Source organism: Mustela nivalis (assembly GCF_964662115.1).
Source record: "Mustela nivalis genome assembly, chromosome: Y".
NCBI lineage: Eukaryota > Metazoa > Chordata > Mammalia > Carnivora > Mustelidae > Mustela > Mustela nivalis.
Genome location: NC_139041.1, coordinates 30762919 through 30781580, shown reverse-complemented (window position 1 = coordinate 30781580; position 18662 = coordinate 30762919). Strand labels below are relative to the sequence as shown.

At 48.3% G+C, this 18662-nt stretch overlaps 1 protein-coding gene across 2 annotated transcripts in view; it reads left to right on the top strand.

Moving 5' to 3' along the window:
• LOC309856856 (protein Shroom2-like) overlaps nucleotides 1-18662 on the top strand; it is a 130828-nt gene that overhangs the window by 950 nt on the left and 111216 nt on the right. The gene's annotated exons all lie outside the window — the stretch shown is intronic.

Here is an 18662-nt window from a genome sequence, read left to right as displayed (position 1 = left end):
AATAATAAGTTTCTAATGTGTCTCATCAGGAAATGTTTTGCGTTGTCTGTGGTAGGGGAAGGTGGATGCTTTAGACTTTGAATTATATAAACAGCAATCGATCTTGAAATTGACCAGCTGAACTTGCACAGAGCTCTGAAAACAAAACAACAAACCTATCATCCTGTTTTCTTCTGGTTAAAAGCCTCCGTTTCTCTGGGGATGGTTGGGCCAGGCTTTTCCTAGGGACAAAGTTCCCTTTAAAATGTAGAAATTCTTGGGGACTACAGGAGTTTGAAGGTGACTTGCCGGGTTTTTCCCCTACTTTCCTGCTTCACTACCGGGAGGAAAGTGTAAGATCACTCCTAACTCACCCCACCCGTGAATTTGGGAAGTGGTGTGGCTTTGTTGTGCGAGGTAGCGAATGAGATACCAAACTTTTCTGTTCTGTATTTTCTATCATTTTTGTATTCACAAAACCAGAGACTCTGAGGGGAGGCTTGTTTAGATGTGCACTGACTGGGGAAAGAGGCTGTCGTTGCTATAAGTTTAATGTGTAACCCATTAACAAATTGGGTTCTTTGAAAAGATGGTGAGCAAAGTGTGTCCAGCTTGCCCAGGGAGGTTAGTTTTCTGCGTATATGTGTACTAAAGTGTATTACCCTGTGCCTTTTTAATAAAGGTTTTAGAGGACATTCCTGATAGTAAAAGTTTAAAAGATAGCAGGTAAATTACTAACACCCTTAGCGCTTCATGTATTTCCTTTAAAAAGAGGTGTACACACAATTCAATGTATCTTGCTCAGACTTATTACAAATGAAGGAATAAGTTGCAAAACATTAGTTAAGGTGAAACCGTGCCTTCTGTCTTTACTCCATATAAGAAAGTTGCAGGTCATTTTAAACTCTGAAATTCAGTTGTTTAGCCAGAGGCTGGAGAAGTAGATCCCAGAGCACCTCCTCCTTTCTTTGGGTACTCCAGGTTCTAAACATCCTAGTGGCCTCCTGTTCACTCTGTGAACTCCTGTTCTTCCCAGTCTAGAGTGTGGTAGGTGGGCAGTAAAACCCAGAAAACACGTATCAGGGCCTTTTGGGGGCATGTGAGGCCCTTCGCCTCCTGATTTGGCCTGCTGGTTGGCTTTCATGGTACTTACTAAGGTGTTTTGGTCTGTTTGTTTATTTTGTTTTGTTTTTCTTTGGATAAGTTGCTTGTGGGTAGGCTACTACCAGCGTAAGTGCTCTCTCTGCCTTTCCAGATGGAGTTGTAGAATTTTGCAGGAATAAAAATGTTTGGGGTTCTTCTCTAAGAGGCCCGTACATCCGTTCCTTAAACTGCTGCTATTTTCTCAAGATGCTGCAAAGTGACTGGAACTTGGTGATTTCTTTGATTGGTTTAGAAAAGGACTCGGGGTAGTTTGGGCCTTCTGTACTGAGTTTGCATGTACACTTGTATATGTGTGCAGAGATCAATACTCATGTACGTGTGTATTATAGATTTTGAACTCCGCATTGCATGGAATTGGCACTATTTCACATGCCTGTCTTTTCTCTTGGATTAAATGATCAATTATGCTTGCTTACACTCCAACAGCTGGTAATTAACTGTCACATTATTAGAAAAGGGTGAAGGAAAGTGTGTCCATTTAGAATCGCTTAAAGAATGGGCATACGCTTTTGGAATAGAGGCTAGGAAAAATTGTTCCACCTGCAGAATTTGGATTAATCCAAGTTTTGACTCTCTCTTGGTAGCTACTAAAAAATATTTGGGGCGCATTATAACAGCTGTTGTTATGTGGAACTCAAATTATAATTTTTCCAATAGGACTTTGGGGGGCTTTTAAAAAAAAATTGGACTTTTTTTTGGCTTAAAAAAACATAATTAAATATTTTGTATATAAGACCCCTGGGAAATTGTACAACTCATTTTCTATGTAACAGAATCTGATGTGGGGTAGCTTGAATGACTGTAAGGTGACACACTTTATGATAATAGGGGTCTGACTTGGAAGCATCATAGGGTGCACATCTTAGAACTGTAAGCAATGCCAAGAACAAGGCTGATTTAACCCGTGATCTACAGATCAAGAAATTTTATCAGCCCATTTTATAGATGCAACAGCTAAAGCAAAGGGAAGTGAAATGACGTGCGCTGAGGTCACAAACCTGGCAGGTCATGAGAAGGCTTCCAAGGACCAGCTCTTGATCCCAAATGTCCCCACTTCCCCTCTACTCGGTTCCATCTGCTGTCCCCTGCAAACACTTGCAGTGTCGTGTGAAGTAACTGTATCACATCCATCGGGAGGATTTCTCAATTTTGGCACTACTGATTTGCTCGTCTGCATCATTCTCTGTTGGGGGGGGGGGTGTTTTGTGCTTTGTAGGATCTTAGAAGCATTCCCTAGCCCCACTCACTCACTTGATGCCCCCGGTACCCCCACACCAGCTGTGACAGCCAACAAAAGTCTCCAGAGTCTGTCAGGTGTTACCTGCGGGCCAAATTGGCCTTGTTAGATTAACGGTGTCAGCACTTTAGTTTTTAAAAGGATTTTAGCTTTTAAAACTCAAGTTAATTTTTCTTTGTGAAGACACTGGCCTTTTGAAAGGTTTTCCTGAGGGGTTGTTTTCTTCCCAAGTGCTGACCCTGATAATAGGCTTTATTTACATAGTAAAACTCAAACAAATACTTGCTTCATCTGCATTTTTGTAGCAGGAGAAAGGAAATGAAGCTGGAACTCCTGAGTGCTGTGTTTTATGAGCCTTCAGTGGGGCCGTTGGGTAAGGACGGTCTTTTCTTTGGGTCTAGTTTTGAAGTCGAAAGGGATACTTACCCTCCCAGGAGTGGCATTCTTGGAATTTGAAGTGCATGTGTGAAGTCCCACCAGACCTCTGCTGAGAGGTGGCACCCAGATTTCTATCTGCTCAGCACCTTCACGCTGGCTTCTCTTTTGACATTTTACTGGGGCTACAGAACACGATGTTGCTGTTTCTCCGTGCTCCTGTCCCAGAGTGAGCCCAAGGGATGTCGGTGTCCTAAGAGGCCACAAAGATTTTGACTGCTTAGTATTTCCAAGGCCTCATTTTGATGTGGGTTTAGTCCGGGACCCGGATAATCAGATACTATGGATGGATGTGGTCGCTGTTCCTTTCTCCATCGATTCAGCAAACGTGAAAGAAACATCAGTGGTGGGGGGGGGGGCTGATCTCTAAAATGTCACTGGAGGGCCTAGAATTTCAAATGAGCCCTTAGGGATTCGTTAGGGAGCATTCTGTGCACCAGCCGGGTGTCAGTAGGCCCCCTGCCGTCCGAGGAATGTTTCTTCAAGGGGGAAGGAATGAAGCTCCAGACCCTCCTTTTCGCCAAGTCCCTCCCTGAAGAATGCCAGAGCCTCGCCAGCAGCGCCAAGGAAGATGTTACTTTGGGCCTGGTGTGGTCCCATGGGTGGCTCCTTCGGGCAGCCGCTGACTTTGGGGTTGCCTGTGAGGAACACTGCTGTCCTAGAGCAGGACAGGGGGGCTGTGGCTTGAGATGCCCCCAGCCTGACTCTCCCGCTTGGGGGCTTTCAGGCCATTTAAACGTTTCTCTGGATAGGAGACAAAGTCCTTAAATGTCCTTTCTAGTTGGATACTGAGGGTGGGGTGGAAGGGAATCAGGGCACATATTTTGAATGGAGGTTACACAGCCAGGTGGCAAATGTCCTGTGTAACCATTAGCCAGAGCTCCTGACGGCCAAGGCCCAGCGCAGAGACTGGCCCTTGGTGTGGGTGGGGGTGGGAGGCGCTGGGCACCATCGGAGGAGGAAGGAGGTCCCTTCCTTAATGGCTCAAACAGGGGCTCCATTTTACAGGACCTGGCTGAGTCGCTGTCATAGGTGACCTCAGAGCCTGGAGCTAGTCGCAGCCTTGGTCAGGACCCGTTATTGTCCTCACCTGTTGGTATTTGTCCCCAACAGCCGAGTTCTTTGTCAGAGATCAGTAAAGATTTTGAAAACAAGGGATGTGATGAACGCAGCAGGGGATTTGGAGCTGGCAGATGTGTCCTTGTCTGTAGCTCTTGCTCGATCTCTGTGTGAAAGCCCGACAGTGTGTGCACTCCAGGATCCTGGACGGCTGACTGCCCACCGAGGCTGGGACCCCGTGGACCGGGGGTGTGCTGGTGGCTGTGGCAGCTCCTGGCGGGGAGAGCCCCGACACTTGCTGAGGCCAGCGGCCGACTGGCGTTGTTGAGATAACTGTAATTCTGAAGACTCATTTGTATGTTCAGAATCATTAGTATGGTTAAACAAAAACAAAAAAGAGGTGCGTTTTCTTTTGCATGTGCTGAAAGCCCTTTCCATTGGTCTGCCAGCTGTCGCTCCCTGGTGTCTGTGTCACCCTGTCCCAGTCTCTGCCTCCCACAGGCGGTCCACTTCTTCCTTGGCCCTCCGCAGGTGCGCTGGGGGCCGGAGTGGGAGGTCGGGCAGTGTGACATCACCCCGCCGGGTCTGGTGCCTGTGAGGTTCAGTCGGTCGAGGATTCTTCTAGATGTCAGTTGAGCCGGAGCATCATCTGTAAACCCCCATGTGGGCTTCTGTGCGGTTAAAGCGGTGACCGTAAGCCGTGCGCCACACTTCCACACCATGTTGGATTTGCACTTCCCGATGCAGTTGTATTTCCTGACGTGTCCTGACATTAGTCTTTTGGAAAAAGAAAGCTGGTTTGCTGGAGAGCTAAATGTAGCATAGCATGATAATGAAGTGTTCTTAAAAATAGTCGTTTTCACCTTGTCTCAGTGAACTGGGATTCCTTAACTTACCTTTCTCTCTAACGGCCACGGCCACTGCCACGTAGCTGGGCCCCCTGCTGGGAAAGGGCTGGTTTGTCTATTTGGAAAGCAGCTTGGAGTTGCCCTCTTGCCAAAGCTGTTTTGTGTCTGAATGCAAATACACCTGGGTTTGTGGATTCCTTAGGGCCTCTTTGGGGCTTTTCTTCTTGTACACAGGGAGCCCTGTAAACATTCAGCAAGATAATTTAAGGATTGAAAGGCTAAATGGACTTTTTATTCAAGTCTTCTTTTCCTTTGAAACACTGTGGTCAGGAGTGGGGCAACACTTGGAGGAGAAATTCTGCCAGCTGCCCTGTTCCAAGCTAAAAACTTGTGCTCACATGAAGGACTTTGAAAGAGCTGAGGGTCCCATGTTACTCTCTTTGGTCTTATTAAAACAGAAGCAGCATCTAACATTGCTATGTTCGGGAAGAATTGTTTTTCTGTTACCTTTTTGGAACAAAAGTCTGCATTGTCTTGCGGTAGATGGAGCCTTTTCTGTTTACTGATGCGAATGTTATGGCTTCTCTTTGGGGAATGTGTCTTAAAAAGACAATAGGGTAAAAAAAATAATTGGACTAATCTAGTTTCAGGTTCAAACAAATATGATGGTTCTGGGCAGGATTTTCTGAATTGTAGCAGAACAGTAACAATTTTTAACCTGGGTTCTTCTTTTTAAATCCCAAGGGCATTGTCAGGGACCGTTTTCCACGTCTGGGATGGGGAAGGGAGAACTGTGCTTCAGACCCGCTGGGCAGGGTTGGGATTCTCTCTCTCTCTTGGCCGGAGCGGACTAACACGTTCACATCAAAGGCAAATAATATTCCAGGCCTGGTAGATTCTGTGTGCTGTCAAGGCAACATTTTTACTTACTGTGGAAGGAAAGGAACAAAATATTAGTGTATCTTTTTGAGTTTTGTTTTCATTTATATCAAAGTGGTTCTGGCACAGTGTAAATAATCAAATAGTTCTTCGGGACCTGTTATCATACCAACAGCTCCCCACTGCCATTTCCCCTTCCCTGGAGACAGCGACGGAAGCTTTTTATAAAGCTGCCGGCTTCTGACATTTGCATACATTCTCTGCTGCTGCTACTTCTGTTTGTTCCTGACTGTTGCTTTCCCACCACAAGGGAAACTAGGAGTTAGCCTTTTTCTGCACCTGCCCACCATCCACCCCACACTTCAAATCTGAAGTTAGAATCTTTGGTTAGAAGAGGGTTTTTTAACTTGAGCTCCACTGACATTGTGGGTCAAATACAGTTTAGCCTTGAACAACATGGGTTTGAACTATGCAGGTCCATTTACATATGGTTTTTTTTTTTTTTTCTCCAATAAATACAATAAAGTACTATAGATAGCTTTTCCTTATGGTTTTCTTTATGTTTTTCTAATTTTACTTTATTTTATTTTATAAAGATTTTATTTATTTATTTGACAGAGAGAGGGAGAAATCTCAAGTAGACAGAGAAAGACGGGGAAGCAGGCTCTCTGCTGAGCAGAGAGCCCATGCGGGGCTCAATTCCAGGACCCTGAGATCAAGCCGAAGGAAGAGGCCTAACCCACTGAGCCACCCAGCACCACCCCTCCAATTTTATTTTTAAGTAATCTCTACACTCAGCACAGGGTTCAAACTCACAACCCTCTGGTCAAGAGTCGCACATTCTACTGACTGAGCCAGCCAGGAGCCCCTCTTTATGATTTTCTTAATCATACTTTCTTTTTTCTAGCTATCTTCATGGTAAGAATATGGTATGTAATAATACATGAAACATGCCAAGGTCATGTTAACAGGCTTCCAGCCAACGGTCACCTATTAGTAGTTAAGCTTCGAGGGAGTCAAAAGTTACGTACTTATTTCTGACTGCATGAGGCATCAGTGCCCCTAACCCCTGTGTTGCTTAAGGGTCAAGTGCAACTCTTTGTTTGGGGGGGCTGCTCTGTGCATTGTAAGATGAGCAGCTTCCCTGACCTCTAGTTGTGACAACCAAACCTGACTCTGGACATTACCACATGTCTCTTTGGGGGGGGGGGCAAAATCACCCCCTTTGAGAACCACAGAGTTAACAGTATTCGGTGTTTGCATTATTTTGACGGCCAGTGCTATCGATGCTGAGCCTGGTGGTACAAACTGGTTATTTTTCTGTGCAAGTTTTCCAATCACCAAGGTTCTTGTTTCTTTGCTTTATTTCTTCCACACTTCTCGTTGACTCAGCCTCCAAATCCTCCCCAATTGTGAAAAATCTTTTAATATATTCCAACACACAGGGGGTAGGCTTTAACAACCTTCTCTCTCTGAAAACGGCGTTTTATCTGCACAGTGAATGGATCGTTTGGTGGAGAAGTTTCTGTTGAGCTCGTTCTCCCCATCAATGCTCAGGATTGCTGTGGGGACAGCAGGCCTTCGTGTTTCTTGCTCTTTGGACTGGTGCTCATTTTTTCTGACTTATATTTCATTTCTTTTTATTTTTTTCTTTCTTTTAAAGATTTTATTTATTTGAGAGAGAATGTAATCAGGGAGAAGGGCATAGGGAGAGGAAGAAGCAGACTCTCCCCTGAGCCCATGGGGCTCGACCTTGGACACTTCAGGGGCTGGACACAGGGCTGGAAGCAGGGCTCGATCCCAGGACCCCAGGATCATGATCTGAGCTGAAGTCAGATGCTTAACCGACTGAGCCACCCAGGCGCCCCATATTTTTGTTCTTTTGGGGAGTTTTCTATAGCCTTAGCTTTCAGACCTTACATTGAGTTTTAAATGTATGCTGTTTTTTTCAAATTCCAAAGTTTTTGTTGTTCCAAATGTTCCTTTTTTATCTCTTACTGATCTTATTTCAGGGTTCTTCTTTTAAAGAAGATAGGATTATTAATTGAGGATAATTAAGCTGCCTTTTTTTTTTTTTTTTTTTTGAAGTCTTCTTTCTGCATAGATTGAGTTTCTGAGCTCTGCTGCTTTTTTGTTTGGGCTTTTCTCTTCCCTGTTGAAGGCTGTCCTTGAATGTCTCGTGACCCTTGTCGTTGGCAGTATTTAAGAGTAGGTGACCCAAGCGTTCTTTGGGAGCTGCAGGCGTGTGGCTGAGGGCCGCTGAGGCGGCTTCCCTAGGGAGTCCTGTAAGGCCATAGCTTCGAGATTTCTTTCTGGGACCATCCTGTCTTTGTCAGACGGTAACTCTTACCTCGACTGGAATTGAGTTTCCAGTATAGGACAGATTTGAAGGCTGCTGTGAGGTACGCCAGTTCAGGGGATGCCTGCTGTGATCAGCCCAGTGGGAGTGGTCGCCACTGCCCGCCGTATGATAGCCTCAGAGGTTCCAGTGTGTGGGGAAGGTTGTCACTGGCGTTAAGCGGCAATGCTTGTGTTTCAGGCTGGATCTTGACTCTGTTGTTACCCTTTTCAGTCTCCAATCCTCAGCCTGTCAAACCAGGGTCGTTCCTATTCTGTTACAATATCATAGGAATTATAGGAGGTGAAATATAAAACTAGCTGTAGGAAATTTAGATTCCTTATCTTCTCCCCTTCCTCCCTCTGCACTATTTAATTCTGTTTCATTGAGAATTGGGCAACTAGGGGCGCCTGGGTGGCTCAGTGGGTTAAGCCTCTGCCTTCAGCTCAGGTCATGATCCCAGGGTCCAGGGACAAGTCCCACATCCAGCTCTCTGCTCAGTGGGGAGCCTGCTTCCCTCTCTCTCTCTCTGCCTACTTGTGATCTCTGTCAAATAAATAAATAAAATCTTAAAAAAAAAAAAAAAAAAGAATTGGACGACTGTGGGGCTCCTTAGTGGCTCTATTGTGTAAAGGGCTGCCTTTGGCTCAGGTCGTGATGGTCCCTCTTTGGCAGGGAGCCTGCTTCTCCCTCTGCCCCTTCCCCTGCTTGTGCTCCCTCACACCCGCTCTCCCAATCTCTGACAAATAAATAGATAAAATCCTAAAAAGGGGGGGGGTTGGAAAACTGGGGGGCCTGGATTGCTCAGTCAGTGGAGCATGTAACTCCTGATCTCAGGGTTGTGAGTTCGAGTCCTGTGTTAGGTATAAAAGTTACTTGAAAATAAAATCTTTTAAAAAATTTGAACCACCAATTCACTGTGGAAAGACTTTAATCTAGATTTTGTGTGGCAACATGTTAATTGTCTCGTGAGGATTCTGTTACTGATTTTGGTAGTTCAGTATGGTGTTTGAAGGAAGGCATTTAATTAAAATGCACATCTATTGCCCAACAATGATACATTGGTTGTGCTCTTTACACCACACTGGAAGCGATTGTTTCTTCTTTTCCATAATTTTTTTTTAAGATTTAATTTTTGAGTAATCCTATACCTAGCATGGGGCTCGAACTCAGGAGCCTGAGATCAAGATTCTCACACTTCACTGACTGAGCCAGCCGGGTGCCCCATCTATCAGGGTTTTGTTTTTTGTTTTTATTAATAGTGTTTCTCGTTTTCCTGATACTAACGAAGGGTAGCTCTTTCAGATCAATGTGATATTCAGAAAAACAGGATTTTAGCAAAGTGCCTTGGGAAGTGCAAGTAGTAGGAAAGATGAAGGCTGAGGATCCCAACGACAGGAGGCTCTGTTTTGGGACTGCTCCATTCTGCGGCAGTTGGAGGCCTTGCCGGGGCGCCGTCTGCTCACCGCAGTGGTCCAATTCTCCTCCTCCCGCACGACCGGCGGGACTGCGTTTCCCAGCTTTGCACTGCTGGGCGCGACCTTGTGACGGCTCTGCCCCATCAGACGCAGGGGAGGTGGTGTCTGCGGTTGCAGCCTGCCCTCCCCTTCCCTCTTCTGGCTGTCTGGAGCAGAGGTGGGCCTCGGGCAGAACCCGGTCAGCGCAGGTCCCTGGAGGGCGGAGGAGGCAGCTGCCCGCGGCAGGATTGCCCCCCCCCCCCCCCCCGGACATGGGGACTCCGCGAGCAGTGAGCCCGTGCTGCGCGTGAGCCCTTACACGTTCCTGGGATCACACTCTCTGTGAGAGGCCATTCTAGCAACTGAAATCACAGTTTTCCTTCTCACAAATACACCTGGCTGTAGGAGACCGAGTATGTGACAGCTTCCATGCGTATGGGAGGGAAAGATGATGGACCTCGCAGAAAGCATCACTGCGGGCACCCAATTAGCACTAGCACGGGCTTCTTCCCCGCACCTTTATTACATACGAGGCCTGCCTGCCATCGTTTTGGCTTCCTTCCACCTCAGCTTTTCCTCTCAGACGGTAATTTAATTTTCACCCGCCTTGCCTTCTCCCTGTAGATGATTGCCTGGAAGCCAGGGAGAGGGAAGGCAGAGGCAGGAGAATCCCCAGTCTAGGTAATTAGCGCTTGGGTAGGGCTGGCCGGAGGACAGGGCAGGGGCCCGGCCGCTGGTGTGATGTCAGGGCTCCCACCTTCCTCCTACTTGAATCGCCCTTTCCTAAACCGCCATGCTTCAGGTGCAGAAGACGTTGGCCAGGAGGGTTACACATTAAGTCTTCATTAGCAGGGCTGCCCTTATCAGATTGATGAATTATAATCTTTTTACGGCGGACTGCTTTTCCCCTCTAGGGGATGGGACGTAGACTCATGAGTTAGATGGGAAGAAAGGGAGGTCAGGATGCGTGCAGAGTCCCAGCGGGTGGTGTCAGGAGGGAGGTGCCGTTTGTTGCACGACAGATCTGAGGGACAGGACAAGGGTCTCTTCTGCTTGGGGGCCAGGAAAGCCAGGGAGCGTGGCGGGCAGGGCGGGACAGGGACGGGAGCCTTGGGGTGGGTAGCCCCCCTGACTTTCTGGGGAAGGGAAGGTGCTTCCTTGCCTGCGGCTGGCAGAAACCGAAGCCACATCTGTTTAGGGTAATTGTGCGTGTTTGTAGGTTTTCAAGCACATAGATGTTTATCTGTGCTCTTTGTACGTATGCTTATAAATTTTTAAGTATAGTGATGGCTTTTTTGGTGCAGAATCCTTAAAATCATCTTGAAAAAAGTGGAAATAAAGGAAATGATTGATCAGTAGCCCAAAACATATAATAATCTTATTTCTGGTGGTGTGGCTGTGCTGATTGATTTTCCCTGTCTCTGGAGTTCTTTGCTTGGCTCCATGTAATCTACTTACTCATTGCTTGAAGGTAATTCTCCTAAGAATTACACTGTCGTCCATCTTGGGAATCAGGGGAAGCTTAGAGGAAGCTTAGTTTTGTGTATGCCACTTGGAATTTTGAAAGTGACATGTTTTGTTATTGTGGAATATATTGAGTTTTATTAGTTTTTTTCTAAGCAGGCCTATTTTTTCAAAAGCCCTAACTTCTGGGAAACTGACTATATTAGTCAAATATGTCACTCTTTAAAACAACTGTGTGGGGGTTTTTTTGGTACGCATAAGCTTTTCTTTTAATTTTCTTTTCTTTTTTTTTTTTAAATTGTATTTATTTACTTGCCAGAGAGAAAGCAAGTACAAGCTGGGGGTGAGGGACAGAGAGAGAGGCAGACTCCTCCCTGAGCAAGGAGCCCGATGCCAGACTCAATCCCAGGACCCTGGGACCATGACCTGAGCCAAAGGCAGATGCTTGACCTACCTAGCCACCCAGGCGTCCCTTCTTTTAAATTTTCTTCATGTTTAGATGTTCTGGACCTTTTTTTTTTTTTCAAAGATTTTATTTATTTATTTGACAGACAGAGATCACAAGTAAGCAGAGAGACAAGCAGAGAGAGATGGGGATGCAGGCTCCCCGCCGAGCAGAGAGCCTGATGCAAGGCTTGATCCCAGGACCCTGAGATCAGGACCTGAGCCTAAGGCAGTGGGTTAACCCACTGAGCCATCCCATGGACCTTTTTTATTTTTTTAAAGTAGGGTCCACGCTGGCTCAGCATCGGGCCCAAAGTGGGGCTTGAACTCATGACCTGAGCTGAGATCCAGAATTGGACCGTTAACTGACTGAGCCACCCAGCTGCCCCTAGATGTCCTGAATCTTGAATGAAAGTTAGGAAAGGAAACCTCTGGACTTGGAAGGACAGGCCTGCTGCTGCTCTAATGATACTGACTTTGTGCTAGTGTAATCCCAGGATGTCCCAGCTGATTCCCTCCAGGGTTTTGGGGGGGGGGGGTAGTTCCGTCCTCCTTCCCATCTTCAGTGGCTGGTGTTTAGGAGAAAAGAATTACAACCTGATGCCACCACGGTGCATGCTGCACTCTCTGCTCTTGACTGAGGGTGCCCCTTCCTGTGCCCTGGGAGCTTGGTCAGCTTTTCAGAGTTCAGTCCTCAGCATTCCCAGGGTCGCAGTTGTCATCTGACAGAGGTGTCGTACTCACAGGAACACGCTGTGTCTGCCTTTCTTTCTGTCCATTGTGCAAACAGCCTTAACTGGCTCTTGGCCTTTGCCATCGTCTGCTGCGATGCTGGTTTGTCTGGAAGGTTCTCCCCCCGTGTCTCCTCCCTCATCTAGGCGAGCTCAAGCGCGTCCCTGCCAGAGCCGGTGTGTGCCGAGGCCTCTCCCATCTCCAGCTGCGGTGTCCAGTCCCCAGACCTTCCCTCCCTTATTCCCCGTCCCCACCATTGCTCAGATGGCCCCTCCCATGTGAAGGGGCCCCTGTGTAATCCTCCCCACCAGGCACGGCATGCATGTGGGGCTCTTCATGGCCCTGGGCAGTGAGGGACCTTGCGGCCTCCTTGAGCCCGATCGACTGGGACCTCCCTGAGACTGGAGACTGGATGTCCCTCGTCCCGGGAGCCCAGTCCATTGGCCCCTGCGTGGTAAGGAGGTGCTGGTCAGGAGCTCGTGCCTGGAACCGGGCCAGCATCGGGCTGCTGCTCCTGGTGTCGGCCTTGGCGGTGAAGGTTCGAATACGCCCAGGACCAAACAGTTCCCACGGGGCCCCATTTCCATGAGCCAGGGCCCGGGGCCCGTGGGGAGGCTGCAGGTCTGGGGAGACCACGCGGACCGTCAGTGCTTCTAAAGAACAGGATCGTGCATGTCAGTAAAGTGCTACAGAAGGACGCTGCCTCGGCCTCCTAGCAGTGTGGGATAACTCAGATCAGGCCCTCCACAGAGGACAGAGAGCCAGGATACCCAGCCTCGAGGGTTCCTGGCCACAAGGGTGCAGAGCAGGCCCCCAGCCCGCCAAGAGGTACATGCTGGAGACCACAAGTTTGTGTTAGAATCCGGAGCCGACAGTGACCTGTTCTTTCCTCTCTTCCAGATGGCTTCCGGCATGGTGGGTGCGCTCTGTCCGGAGAGGTGCGCTCACACGTGGAAAGGAAGCCCTGCCCTGAGTTTCCTTCCCTGCCCTTCTGGGCTGCAAGTTTTCTTATCTTAACCGCTGAGTCCCTTTGTGAGCCGACGTGACTGTCACCAGGAGGTTAGGGAGGGGTGGCCTGGCAAGAGCAGACCAGGCAGGAGCCCAACTCAAGAGCCGCCAGAGCAGCGTGGGTGACAGGTATACCTGCGCACTGATGACACCTGCCTGAGGACCTGAAAGAGCACAGGCCTGATGGCAGGGGCACGGTTGTCCTGGGCACTCACCTGGCCACCACCGACTGACTTGTGTAGAAATCGAGTCGGATGAATGTTTAACTGACTGAGCCACCCCTGAATCTTACAATTTAATTTACTTATTTTTATTTATTTATTTATTTATTTATTTATTTATTTAAATTTACTTGTCAGAGAGAGAGAGAGCGTGAACACAGGCAGACAGAATGGCAGGCAGAGGCAGAGGGAGAAGCAGACTCCCCGCCGAGCAAGGAGCCCGATGTGGGACTCGATCCCAGGATGCTGGGATCATGACCCGAGCCGAAGGCAGCTGCTCAACCAACTGAGCCACCCAGGCGTCCCTAATTTACTTATTTTTAAAGATTATTTATTTATTTGACAGAGAGAGAGAAATCACAAGTAGGCAGAGAGGCAGGCGGGGACCAGGGGAGAAGCACAGGCCCCGCTGAGCAGAGAGCCCGATACGGGGCTCGATCCCAGGATCCCAAGATCATGACCTGGGCCAAAAGCAGAGGCTTCACCGGCTGAGCCACCCAGGCACCCCGCATCTTACATTTTAAAAAACCTTCAGATGAATAGTTTTTGGAAACTTATGACAGGCTTCTGTCTTAATGACACGAGAGGGAATGTGGATCCCTGCTGTGGAAATCACGCAGTCTCACCTGGGCCCTTAGAATAGCCGAGACACAGTGTGCAGGGTTCCCAGCGTCCTCTCTGTCCTGAGGATTGCAGCTCACGGGTGCCTGCTGCTGTCGCTGTCTGAGCGTGAGCATCTCAGAGCTGCCCCGTGAGGTGGACACTATTACTTCCCATCTTGCAGCCGAGGGTAGAGATTTGTCTAAAGGGAGGACTGCACCCACCGCACCAGCCGCTGCCTGGGGAGCTGCGACCTAGGTGTGCAGGGCCCTGGGGGCGGGGGTGGGGGTCTGGAGCCTGCGAGCCAAGTGCTTGGTGGCTGCAGACAGACCTTCCTGGGGTTGGGGGAGCATCTCTCCTTCATGACGCCATGACCACCTCCATTCCACTGTGGCTTCATTTGAGGGTGCCCTGCGCCTTGCTGCTGGGCTGATTCTGCCGCGCAGACCCCCCGCAGCATCACTCCATGGCCACGGGCCGTAACAGATCAGTGAGGCATCGCTCCTGGGGGCAATGGTCCTGATCCACTCTCCTCTTTGCAGTGGTACGGCTTCAGATGAAAACGAAAACCTCCATTCTTGAACCCAGACTGTAGGGGAGTCCCTCAATAAACATGACTTCCAGGGCTGGGGACATTGAAACTATCTTCATATAGCATCGTATTCTGTTAACTATTTTATTTCGCTTTTCTTTTGCCCCTTGTTTTGTAACAAGCCTGCCCAGAGGTTGGCAGGGCTGTGTGTGCTCTAGGCTGAGAAGGCAAGGCCCTGGGTTTCCTGCCGCCCGTCCCGTGAGCTGGCTGGGAGAGCCAGGGCTCCAGCCCTCCGGGACCTTTCACCACTCAACTAAACGGCCCTTTTTTCTCTTTTTTTCTTTCTTTTTAATTTATTTGAGAGAGCTTGAGTGAGCACGCGTGAGAGGGGACAGAGAGTGAGGGAGAGAATCCCAAGTCAACTCCTGAGCTCAACCGAAACTAAGAGTCAGACCCTTAACCAGTTGAGCCACCCAGGTGCCCCTTTCTGTGAGACTTTTTTAAAAAACACTTTTTGAGTTTTTTTGGTTTTTTTTTTTTTAAAGACTTATTTATTTATTTGCAAGCGAGAATAGGCTCACAGGAGTGCAGGGCAGGGGGAGGAGGAACAGAGGGAAAGGAGAGGGAGGATCTCAAGCAGACTCCTCGCTGACCCTGACCCTGAGATCATGACCTGAGCCGAAATCAAGAGTCTTTGGATGTGTATCTCCCCCCATACCCCATTTCTGTGCTTTCACACTTGCTCTCTCAAATAAAATCTTAAGGGAAAAAAAAAAAAAAAAGCCGGGGGAAGAAAAGCCAGACAGTTAACACACTGAGCCACCCAGGCATTCGGAGGTTAATTTTTAAAGTGTAAGAATCCTGGAGCACCTGGATGGCTCAGTGGGTTAAGCCTCAGCCTTGGGCTCAGGTCATGATCTCAGGGTCCTGAGATCAAGCCCCACATCGGGCTCTCTGCTCAGCAGGGAGCCTGCTTCCCCCTCTCTTCCTGACTACTTGTCATCTCTCTCTCTCTGTGTCAAATAAATAAATAAAATCTTTTTTTTTTTTTTAAGTGTAAGAGTCCTTAGGATTTTTATAAAGTTAAGTGCCCCCATTCTCCTAAACCTATATAAAATAATAGAATCTCAACTTGGTGATAGAACTGTTCATAGTTTTAATATTTAGAGCTTTCTCCACAAGCTAAGGTTAGGAAACTTTTTCTGCACAGGGCCAGAGTAGACATTTTTGGTTTTGTGGCCCAGACTGCTATTCTCTGCAGTTACAGCATGAAAACAGTCATGGACAATACATAAATGAAGGGTCTGGGTGCCAATAAAACTTTATCTACAAGAGCAGGTGGTGTGCGGGATTTGGCATGCTGGTTGAGGCGTTGCCTTCCCCAGCAAGCCGTGGTTTATCAGAGTGTGGCCCTCAGACTAGCCCTATCAGTATCACCTGGATGCCTGTTAGAAATGCAGGGTCTTGAGGTGGCTGGGTGGCTCGGTTGGTGAAGCATCTGCCTTGGGCTCCAGTCATGATCTCAGGGTCCGAGGATAGAGCCCTGCGTCGAGCTCCCTGCCCAGCGGGGAGTCTGCTTCTCCCTCTCCCTCTGCTCATCCCCCTATTTGTGCGCCTGTGGTCTCTCGCTCTCTCTCCCCGTCTTTCAAATAAATAAAATCTTTAAAAAGAAATGAATTACTAAAACAGCACTTCTCCGGATCAGTAGAGGAGATGCGGGGGGGGGGGCAGGGAGCAACAGGTGAGCCCAGGAAGTGGATTTATTTCTAACACCTCATGTGTATCCCAAAGCCAGGCATTTCTGGAATTCAGACTCAGACCTTCTGAGCAGAACTGTCGCATACCCGACCACATTTGCTAATGCGTACTTAGTGTTTGAAATAAAAGCCGGTTGAGAACATACTGTCTGATTCCATTGATGGAAATGTCCAGCATAGGCAAATGCATAGAGACAGCAGATGGGGGTGGTTGCGAATGGGCTCGAGGTTTTCTTTTGGGGAGTGATGAAAATGTTTTGGAATTAGAGAATAATGATGTTTACACAAGTGTACTGAGTGTGCTAAAAACCACCAAATTGTAAACTTTAGAAAGGTGGATTTTATGGAATGTGAGCTATAGCTCAATAAAGCTGTTATTGAATAAAAGGAAATGGGTTGGGGCATTCAGGCGTCTTCTTGAATTGCAAAAACTTATTGCCAGGAGGCCAACTGGGAAAGTCCCATCCTCTGGGCAGTTCCGTAGAGGTAGAGCCCCACATTGTGCTTGTCACCGGATTCCTCTGTTGGTCCTGGGTCTGGCCCACGGGCAGACAGCCTGGGGAGAGCATCAGTATTTGCTCTTCAGGGAGACTCACTCCTGACCACCGGGAGGCCCCTGGGCTGGGAGAGCCTCTTCCTGCAAGTTAGAGGAAGTGGGGAAGGCTGTGTGGGAGGCGAGGCAGGCAGGAACCCAGGCCTTGCTCCAAGAGCAGTGGGAGCCACTGAAGGTGTTAGAGCAGCTGGGGTAGCACGGGTCACTCTGGCAGCAGAAGGGCAAGTGGGTTCACGGGTGGGGGGAGGAAGCTTTCAGCTACTGGCGGCAGTAGGGAGAAGTCTGGGGATCTGAGAGGGACCCCCAAGGCACAGGGGGTCCCACCTGCAACTGGTGCTTGGAGGGAAGTTGCTGGATGTAGCCCCTGAGCTAAGACTGTGGGTGCAGGTGATCTGCCCCTCTCAAACCTATTCGCTGGCAGCTGGGACTGAGCAGGGCCGTGAGTCTGCCGAGTCGCAGCTCCTAAAAGTGGAGAGGCCTCCAGGAAGCTCCATGAGGGTATAGGTGGGTCCAGGGTAGACCTGGCCCTTCTCTTTGTCCAGGTATAATTGGAGCCACGAGCAGGTGTGCTCAGGGGCCCTCCACACAGGCCGCTGTCCTTTCCCAGCACTTCCCAACAAGCATTTAGCTTGCTTTGCTCCGAAGTGCATTTTCCATGCACTGCCCTGCTTCTGGAGGAAAGGAGCAGCTGTTTGGAAAAAATTCCCTTTTAGGAATAAGAATTATTAAAAAGTAGTTGTCTAGCTCAATCATTTCAGTTACTTTAACCTAAATTTTCTCCATTTTATGAAACACGGGCCAAAATAAGGATGTCACAGACATTTGGGAAAGATGGGGTTGGCTTCTCTTGAAAGCAGGATCAGAGTCTGTCTTTCTTTCTTTCTTTCTTTTTTTCTTTTTTTTGACAGAGAGAAAGAGAGATCACAAGTAGGCAGAGAGAGGAGGAAGCAGGCTCCCCGCTGAGCAGAGAGCCCGATGCAGGGCTCAGTCTCAGGACCCTGGGATCATGACTTGAACTGAAGGCAGAGGCTTAACCCACTGAGCCACCCAGGCGCCCCTTTATTTCATTTTTTTATTAAAGGTTTTATTTAATACAGAGAGAAACACAAGTGGGAAGAGGGGGAGAGAGAGAGAAGGAAAGAACTTCAATCCGACTCTATGTTGTGCTGAGCCTGACGTAGGGCTTGATCTCATGACTCTGAGATCATGATCGGATCGGAAATCAAAAGCCACCCAGGTGCCCCGAGAAGAAGGTATTTTGAAATTTAAGTCTCACTGGGAGATACAGTGAATATCAGACAGCTCTGCGGGCACCTGGGTGGCTCATTCAGTTAAGCGTCTGACTCATGATTGCTGGTCATGATCTCGGGGTCGTGAGATGGAGCCCCCCGTGTCTGGCTCTGCGCTTAGAGTGGAGCTCTGGCCTGAGCTGACTCAACTTTGGGGACCCAATTTCAGTAGTAGCATTTAAAGCCAGACCTGCCCTTGTAATTCAGCCCCAAGCTATAGCTATTAGTAAATAGTATTAATCACCACGAAACTGTAACTCATCAGATGAATCATCTAATTTTGCGTAGATTAATAACCATTCTGGTTATGGGACTACTGCCAAATTAATTGTACTGTAGCATAAGAATTGGTTATATGATCGAATAAATCCTCTCAATGCTTCTTAAAAATGTGGTGTTCTTGGGCTGAGTGGCTCCGTCAGTTAGGTTTCTGCCTGTGGCTCAGGTCATGATCCCAGGGTCTTGGGATCGAGTCCCCCTTCGGTCTCCCTGCTCAGCGGGGAACCTGCTTCTCCCTGTCCTTCTGCCCCTCCCCTGCTTGGGCGCGCTCTCTCGTTCTCTCTCAAATAAAATCTTAACCAAAAATAAAGTTGTTCTTAATCATCATAAGATTGTATTCGAATTACCCTCATAAGTAATGAGATTTTGTATTTGTAGAAATGACTT